Source organism: Oncorhynchus tshawytscha, linkage group LG01 (assembly GCF_018296145.1).
Source record: "Oncorhynchus tshawytscha isolate Ot180627B linkage group LG01, Otsh_v2.0, whole genome shotgun sequence".
NCBI classification, from domain to species: domain Eukaryota; kingdom Metazoa; phylum Chordata; class Actinopteri; order Salmoniformes; family Salmonidae; genus Oncorhynchus; species Oncorhynchus tshawytscha.
Window position 1 is genome coordinate 7,786,508 of NC_056429.1, and position 9,328 is coordinate 7,795,835.

Here is a 9,328-nt window from a genome sequence, read left to right on the forward strand (position 1 = left end):
TTTACCAACTGTAACCTTTACTAGCTGTAACCTTTACCAGCTGTAACCTTTACCAGATGTAACCTTTACTAGCTGTAACCTTTACCAACTGTAACCTTTACCAACTGTAACCTTTACTAGCTGTAACCTTTACCAGATGTAACCTTTACCAACTGTAACCTTTACAAGATGTAACCTTTACAATCTATAACCTTTACAAGATGTAACCTTTACAAGCTGTATGTAACCTTTACCAGCTGTAACCTTTACAAGATGTAACATTTACAAGATGTATGTAACCTTTACCGGATGTAACCTTTACCAGCTGTAACTTTTACTAGCTGTAACCTTTACAAGCTGTAAACTTTACTAGCTGTAACCTTTACCAGATGTAACCTTTACAAGATGTATGTAACCTTTACCAGCTGTAACCTTTACCAGCTGTAACCTTTACCAGCTGTAACCTTTACAAGATGTAACCTTTACAAGATGTATGTAACCTTTACTAGCTGTAACCTTTACCAGCTGTAACCTTTACCAGCTGTAACTTTTACTAGCTGTAACCTTTACTAGCTGTAAACTTTACTAGCTGTATGTAACCTTTACTAGCTGTAACCTTTACCAGCTGTAAACTTTACAAGATGTAACCTTCACAGGATGCAACCTTTACTAGCTGTAACCTTTACCAGCTGTAAATGTTACTAGCTGTAACCTTTACTAGCTGTAACCTTTACCAGCTGTAACCTTTACAAGATGTAACCTTTACATGATGCAACCTTTACAAGATGCAAACTTTACTAGCTGTAACCTTTACCAGCTGTAACCTTTACTAGCTGTAAACTTTACCAGCTGTAACCTTTACAAGATGTAACCTTTAACGGCTGTAACCTATACAAGATGTAACCTTTACCAGCTGTAACCTTTACAAGATGTAACCTTTACCAGCTGTAACCTTTACCAACTGTAACTTTTACCAACTGTAACCTTTACCAACTGTAACCTTTACCAGATGTAACCTTTACCAGCTGTAACTTTTACGAGATGTAACCTTTACCAGCTGTAACCTTTACCATCTGTAACCTTTACCAACTGTAACCTTTACCAGCTGTAACCTTTACCAGATGTAACCTTTACAAGATGTAACCTTTACCAGCTGTAACCTTTACAAGATGTGACCTTTACAAAATGTAACCTTTACCAGCTGTAACCTTTACAAGATGTAACCTTTACCAGCTGTAACCTTTACCAACTGTAACCTTTACAAGATGTAACCTTTACCAGCTGTAACCTTTACCAGATGTAACCTTTACAAAATGTAACCTTTACCAGCTGTAACCTTTACAAGATGTAACCTTTACCAGCTGTAACCTTTACAAGATGTAACCTTTAACAGCTGTAACCTTTACCAGCTGTAACCTTTACCAACTGTAACTTTTACAAACTGTAACCTTTACCAACTGTAACCTTTACCAGATGTAACCTTTACCAACTGTAACCTTTACAAGATGTAACCTTTACCAGCTGTAACCTTTACCAGCTGTAACCTTTACAAGATGTACCCTTTACCAGATTTAACTTTTACAAGCTATAACCTTTACAAGCTATAACCTTTACAAGCTTTAACCGTTACAAGCTGTAACCTTTACAAGCTGTATGTAACCTTTACCAACTGTAACTTTTACCAACTGTAACCTTTACCAACTGTAACCTTTACCGGATGTAACCTTTACAAACTGTAACCTTTACAAGATGTAACCTTTACAAGCTATAACCTTTACAAGATGTAACCTTTACAAGATGTAACCTTTACCAGCTGTAACCTTTACAAGATGTAACCTTTACCAGCTGTAACCTTTACAAGATGTAACCTTTACCAGCTGTAACCTTTACCAACTGTAACCTTTACAAGATGTAACCTTTACCAGCTGTAACCTTTACCAGATGTAACCTTTACAAAATGTAACCTTTACCAGCTGTAACCTTTACAAGATGTAACCTTTACCAGCTGTAACCTTTACAAGATGTAACCTTTACCAGCTGTAACTTTTACAAACTGTAACCTTTACCAACTGTAACCTTTACCAGATGTAACCTTTACCAACTGTAACCTTTACAAGATGTAACCTTTACCAGCTGTAACCTTTACAAGATGTACCCTTTACCAGATTTAACTTTTACAAGCTATAACCTTTACAAGCTATAACCTTTACAAGCTTTAACCGTTACAAGCTGTAACCTTTACAAGCTGTATGTAACCTTTACCAACTGTAACTTTTACCAACTGTAACCTTTACCAACTGTAACCTTTACCGGATGTAACCTTTACAAACTGTAACCTTTACAAGATGTAACCTTTACAAGCTATAACCTTTACAAGATGTAACCTTTACAAGCTGTATGTAACCTTTACCAGCTGTAACCTTTACAAGATGTAACCTTTACAAGATGTAACCTTTACAATATGTATGTAACCTTTACAAGATGTATGTAACCTTTACCAGATGTAACCTTTACCAGCTGTAACTTTTACTAGCTGTAACCTTTACAAGCTGTAAACTTTACTAGCTGTATGTAACCTTTACCAGATGTAACCTTTACAAGATGTAACCTTTACAAGATGTATGTAACCTTTACCAGCTGTAACCTTTACCAGATGTAACCTTTACAAGATGTAACCTTTACAAGATGTATGTAACCTTTACTAGCTGTAACCTTTACCAGCTGTAACTTTTACTTGCTGTAACCTTTACCAGCTGTAACCTTTACAAGATGTAACCTTTACAAGATGTAACCTTTACAAGATGTAACCTTTACAAGATGCAACCTTTACTAGCTCTAACCTTTACCAGCTGTAAACTTTACCAGCTGTAACCTTTACTAGCTGTAAACTTTACCAGCTGTAACCTTTACAAGATGTAACCTTTACTAGCTGTAACCTTTACCAGCTGTAACCTTTACCGGCTGTAACCTTTACCGGCGGTAAACTTTACTAGCTGTATGTAACCTTTACTAGCTGTAACCTTTACAAGCTGTAACCTTTACCAGCTGTAACCTTTACTAGCTGTAAACTTTACTAGCTGTATGTAACCTTTACTAGCTGTAACCTTTACAAGCTGTAACCTTTACTAGCTGTAACCTTTACAAGCTGTAACCTTTACTAGCTGTAACCTTACCGGCTGTAACCTTTACCGGCTGTAACCTTTACAAGCTGTAACCTTTACTAGCTGTATGTAACCTTTACTAGCTGTAACAGCTTAGTAAAACAAACTTAGGGAGTAGGCTTCTAATGTTAACATGCATGAAACCAAGGCTTTTATGGTTACAGAAGTCAACAAATGAGAGCTCCTGGGGAGTGGGAGTGGAGCAAGGCACTGCAGGACCTGGATTAACCTCCACATCACCAGAGGAACAGAGGACAAGTAGGATAAGGGTACGGCTAAAGGCTATACGAACTGGCCGTCTAGCACGTTCGGAACAGAGAGTAAAAGGAGCAGGTTTCTGGGCACGATAGCATAGATTCAAGGCATAGTGTACAGACAAAGGTAAGGTAGGATGTGAGTACATTGGAAGTAAACCTAGGCATTGAGTAATGATGAGAGAAATATAGTCTCTAGAGACGTTTAAACCAGGTGATGTCATTGCATATGTAGGAGGTGGAACAACATAGTTGGTTAAGGCATATTGAGCAGGGCCAGAGGCTCTACAGTGAAATAAGACAGGAATCACTAACCAGGACAGTAATGGACAAGGCATATTGATATTAGAGAGAGGCATGCGTAGCCAAGTGAACATATGGGTCCAGTGAGTGGTTGGGCTGACTGGGGACACGGCGATTCAGACAGTTAGCAGGCCGATGCTAACAAGCTAACAGTTAGTAGGCCGGGGCTAAACAAGCTAACAGTTAGCAGACCGGGGCTGGCAAGCTATCAGTTAGGCAGCAAGCAAGCAGTTGGCAGACCGGGGCAGGCAAGCTAGCAGTTAGCAGACCGGGGAAAGCAAGCTAGCAGTTAACAGACCGGGGCTAGCAAGTTAGCCTTTGGGGGTAAGTCTGTTTTTGCCTCTTTGTGCGGTGACTTTGATAGACCAGTCGTGGAATTAGTAGGGTTCCAAGTAGCTCTAGGTAGCTAGTAGGCCGCGGTTAGCAGAATGGACCTTCAGCGGACCTCGCGCCTGAGGTGCCTGTTGGAATCCTCGGCCAGATTCTGTCGGTATTCCAGTCGTAGAGGATCGGCGTGGTTCCATGCCCCATACCGGCAGTAGAAGGGGTCCGGATATTGTAGCCCAGGAGGGGGCTTTGGTGGTAGCACAGGAGCCCTGGCAGGGCTAGCTTCAGGCTAATTGGTGCTTGATGGAAACGCTAGCCAGGAGTAGTCACCCGGGATTGCGGTTAGCTAGTTGCGAAGAACTAGATGAAATGTTCAGAGTGTCCGGTAGGAATCCGGGGATATGGTGGGGGAAAAAAATGTATAATAATAGGTCCGTTATGCTCTGGTTTGAGTCACGTTGTTCAAACTGGCGAGAGCTTTCGGAGCTAAAGGTTAGCTGATGACCGCTAGCAATGGTTTGCTGACTGATAGCTGGTAGTTAGCGGGCTAGCTTCAGTGGTTCTCACAGCGGTGTCCAGATCTCAATACTTATACTGTAACACCTCAACCCTGTTTTCCATAGACAGACAGGCAATCATTTTCACACAAAAATACCTGTGTGAGTGTGCGTTCAAATCCAAGCCTCTGGCATACCCTCCCCTCCTACTTTTTCTGTTAGTCTTTCACTGTCCTATCAAATAAAAATGCAAAATCACTGCCCCACCTCTTAAAATAATAAACTAATACGGACAGCAACAGCCAAGTAGGGCAGGGCTCTATTATTATTTTCTTATATTCTATTTTATTATATTTTATTCTATTGTATTCTATTTTACTATATTCTATTCTATTCTATTTTATTCTATTACATTTGATTATATTTTACTATATTCTATTTTATTCTATTCTATTGTATTCTATTTTACTATATTCTATTCTATTTTATTCAATTGTGTTCTATTTTACTATATTCTATTTTATTATATTATATTGTATTCTATTTTACTATATTCTATTCTATTTTATTCTATTGTATTCTATTTTACTCTATTCTATTTTATTCTATTCTATTTTATTCTATTACATTTTATTCTATTTTACTATATTATATTTTATTATATTTTACTATATTCTATTCTATTTTATTATTTTCCATTTTATTCTATTTTACTATATTCTATTCTATTCTATCTTATTCTATTCTATTTTATTCTATTCCATTTTATTATATTCCATTTTATTATATTCTATTTTATTCTATTCTATATAATTATTTTCTATTTTATTCTATTCTATTTTATTCTATTCTATTCTATTTTATTATATTCTATTTTATTATATTCTATTTTATTATATTCCATTTTATTATATTATATTTTATTATATTATATTTTATTATATTCCATTTTATTATATTCTATTTTAATATATTCCATTTTATTATATTCTATTCCATCCTGAAATGTTAAATGACAAAATAACAGTAATCAAATCAAGGGAATTCAATGCCAATCCAGTTTAAAGTGTCATTTGGAAACACCTTTGCTGAGAACTGAATGGGAACTACTCCCCCACACACAGGAGTAAGTAGATTAGGCCTACATTGAAGACACTAGTTGTTGGTACTATAGGAGGCTTTGGAAAGAGTGCCTGCTTGCAGGTCACAGGTCAATGCAGTCATGGAAGTGTCTGTAAGCTGGTCAGCCCTCAGAGCATCAGAACAACAGCAGGTGGCGACCGGCTAACAGGGCTAATGCTAATTAAGGTCAGGGTGCTTGCGTCCCAAATGGAACCCTACTCCTTGAAGTGCACTACTTTTGACTAGAGCTCTATTGGCCCTGGTCAAAGGTAGTGCACTATAAAGACAACAGGGTGCCTTTTGGGATGCATTCACAGCCACAGACAGGGACACTTTCTTTTTTCTTTTCTGGGGGAGGGGAGGGAGGTAGGATAGAAAATTAGTCCCTTCGAGTAGTTACTTAGGACTCTTCCTGGTTTTATACACAAACGCTATTACTGAGACACTGTAGCACACGCTGTATTCAGTTGATGTAGCTGTAAGCGCCAGAGTTCAGTACTATATTTATTGTGTGTTTATTAGGATCTCCATTAGTATTTGCAGAAGCAGCAGCATCTAATCTTCTTGGGGTCCACACAAGAAAAAAAACACACAAATCATGACAAGTAACAGAAACACTGATACACTGAAGGACAGTTACCTAAATGAATAAAAATACAATGATACACAAAACAATGCAACAAAAAAAAATAATACAAACAATTCAACCTCAAAATAATGTGTGCGTTAGACTGTGTCTATGTTTGCGTCGCTTCACTGCTGTTCTGTGAGTTGTTTTTAAAAGACGTTTTTAAAGGTAATTTTGCTGTTTATTTGAGTAATTGAGGACGGAAAGGAGTTCCACACCACCATGGCTCTGTATAAAACTGTGCGTTGCTGCCGTGAATTTGTTTTGAACTTTGGGACTCTGAAGAGACCCCTGGTGGCATGTCTTGTGGAGTATGCATGGGTGTCTGAAGAGACCCCTGGTGGCATGTCTTGTGGAGTATGCATGGGTGTCTGAAGAGACCCCTGGTGGCATTTCTTGTGGAGTATGCATGGGTGTCTGAAGAGACCCCTGGTGGTATTTCTTGTGGGGTATGTATGGGTGTCTGAAGAGACCCCTGGTGGCATGTCTTGTGGAGTATGTATGGGACTCTGAAGAAACCCCTGGTGACATGTCTTGTGGAGTATGTATGGGTGTCTGAAGAGACCCCTGGTGGCATGTCTTGTGGAGTATGTATGTGTGTCTGAAGAGACCCCTGGTGGCATGTCTTGTGGGGTATGTATGGGTGTGTGAGCTGAATGTTATTTTGATTTATGCAGACAATCTGGAATTTTCATCACAGTAATGTTTCTCATAAAAAAATAGAAGAGAAGCAGTTCATTTCTCATCAACCCTCAACCAGGAAAGACTGGCACGTTGTTGAGGATATTATGTCTGGATGTGCAACAGTCACACCCTTTATGTACAACTCCAGTTGAGGTTTAGGTCTTAGAGAATGTTTTGAACCAAATGCAATTATTTAAGTTGTAGATGTATTTAAGACCGGTTTATTATTAATCAACCATTCTGGTACTGACTGTAACTCCCATCCGGCGCCGACAGAGATGGCCGCCTCGCTTCGCGTTCCTAGGAAACTATGCAGTTTTTTGTTTTTTTACGTGTTATTTCTTACACTAGTACCCCAGGTCATCTTAGGTTTCTTTACATACAGCCGACAAGAACTACTGAATATAAGATCAGCGTCAACTCACCATCAGTACGACCAAGAATATGTTTTTCGCGACGCGGATCCTGTGTTCTGCCTTACAACCAGTGTAACCGAGTGGATCACATGCAGCGACCAAAAAAAAAAAAAACGACTCAGAAAAGAGGGAAACGAAGCGGTCTTCTGGTCAGACTCCGGAGACGGGCACATCGTGCACCACTCCCTAGCATTCTTCTTGCCAATGTCCAGTCTCTTGACAACAAGGTTGATGAAATCCGAGCAAGGGTAGCATTCCAGAGGGACATCAGAGACTGTAACGTTCTCTGCTTCACGGAAACATGGCTAACTGGAGAGACGCAATCCGAAGCGGTGCAGCCAGCGGGTTTCTCCACGCATCGCGCGGACAGAAACAAACATCTTTCTGGTAAGAAGAGGGGCGGGGGCGTATGTCTTATGGCCAACGTGACATGGTGTGATGAAAGAAACATACAGGAACTCAAATCCTTCTGTTCACCTGATTTAGAATTCCTCACAATCAAATGTAGACCGCATTATCTACCAAGAGAATTCTCTTCGATTATAATCACAGCCGTATATATCCCCCCAAGCAGACACATCGATGGCTCTGAACGAACTTTATTTAACTCTCTGCAAACTGGAAACGATTTATCCGGAGGCTGCATTCATTGTAGCTGGGGATTTTAACAAGGCTAATCTGAAAACAAACTCCCTAAATTTTATCAGCATATCGATTGCGCAACCAGGGGTGGAAAGACCCTGGATCATTGTTACTCTAACTTCCGCGACGCATATAAGGCCCTGCCCCGCCCCCTTTCGGAAAAGCCGACCACGACTCCATTTTGTTGATCCCTGCCTACAGACAGAAACTAAAACAAGAAGCTCCCACGCTGAGGTCTGTCCAACGCTGGTCCGACCAAGCTGACTCCACACTCCAAGACTGCTTCCATCACGTGGACTGGGAGATGTTTCGTATTGCGTCAGACAACAACATTGACGAATACGCTGATACGGTGTGCGAGTTCATTAGAATGTGCGTTGAAGATGTCGTTCCCATAGCAACGATTAAAACATTCCCTAACCAGAAACCGTGGATTGATGGCAGCATTCGTGTGAAACTGAAGGCACGAACCACTGCTTTTAATCAGGGCAAGGTGTCTGGTAACATGGCTGAATACAAACAGTGCAGCTATTCCCTCCGCAAGGCTATCAAACAAGCTAAGCGCCAGTACAGAGACAAAGTAGAATCTCAATTCAACGGCTCAGACACAAGAGGTATGTGGCAGGGTCTACAGTCAATCACGGACTACAGGAAGAAACCCAGCCCAGTCACGGACCAGGATGTCTTGCTCCCAGGCAGACTAAATAACTTTTTGCCCGCTTTGAGGACAATACAGTGCCACTGACACGGCCTGCAACGGAAACATGCGGTCTCTCCTTCACTGCAGCCGAAGTGAGTAAGACATTTAAACGTGTTAACCCTCGCAAGGCTGCAGGCCCAGACGGCATCCCCAGCCGCGCCCTCAGAGCATGCGCAGACCAGCTGGCCGGTGTGTTTACGGACATATTCAATCAATCCCTATACCAGTCTGCTGTTCCCACATGCTTCAAGAGGGCCACCATTGTTCCTGTTCCCAAGAAAGCTAAGGTAACTGAGCTAAACGACTACCGCCCCGTAGCACTCACATCCGTCATCATGAAGTGCTTTGAGAGACTAGTCAAGGACCATATCACCTCCACCCTACCTGACACCCTTGACCCACTCCAATTTGCTTACCGCCCAAATAGGTCCACAGACGATGCAATCTCAACCACACTGCACACTGCCCTAACCCATCTGGACAAGAGGAATACCTATGTGAGAATGCTGTTCATCGACTACAGCTCGGCATTCAACACCATAGTACCCTCCAAGCTCGTCATCAAGCTCGAGACCCTGGGTCTCGACCCCGCCCTGTGCAACTGGGTACTGGACT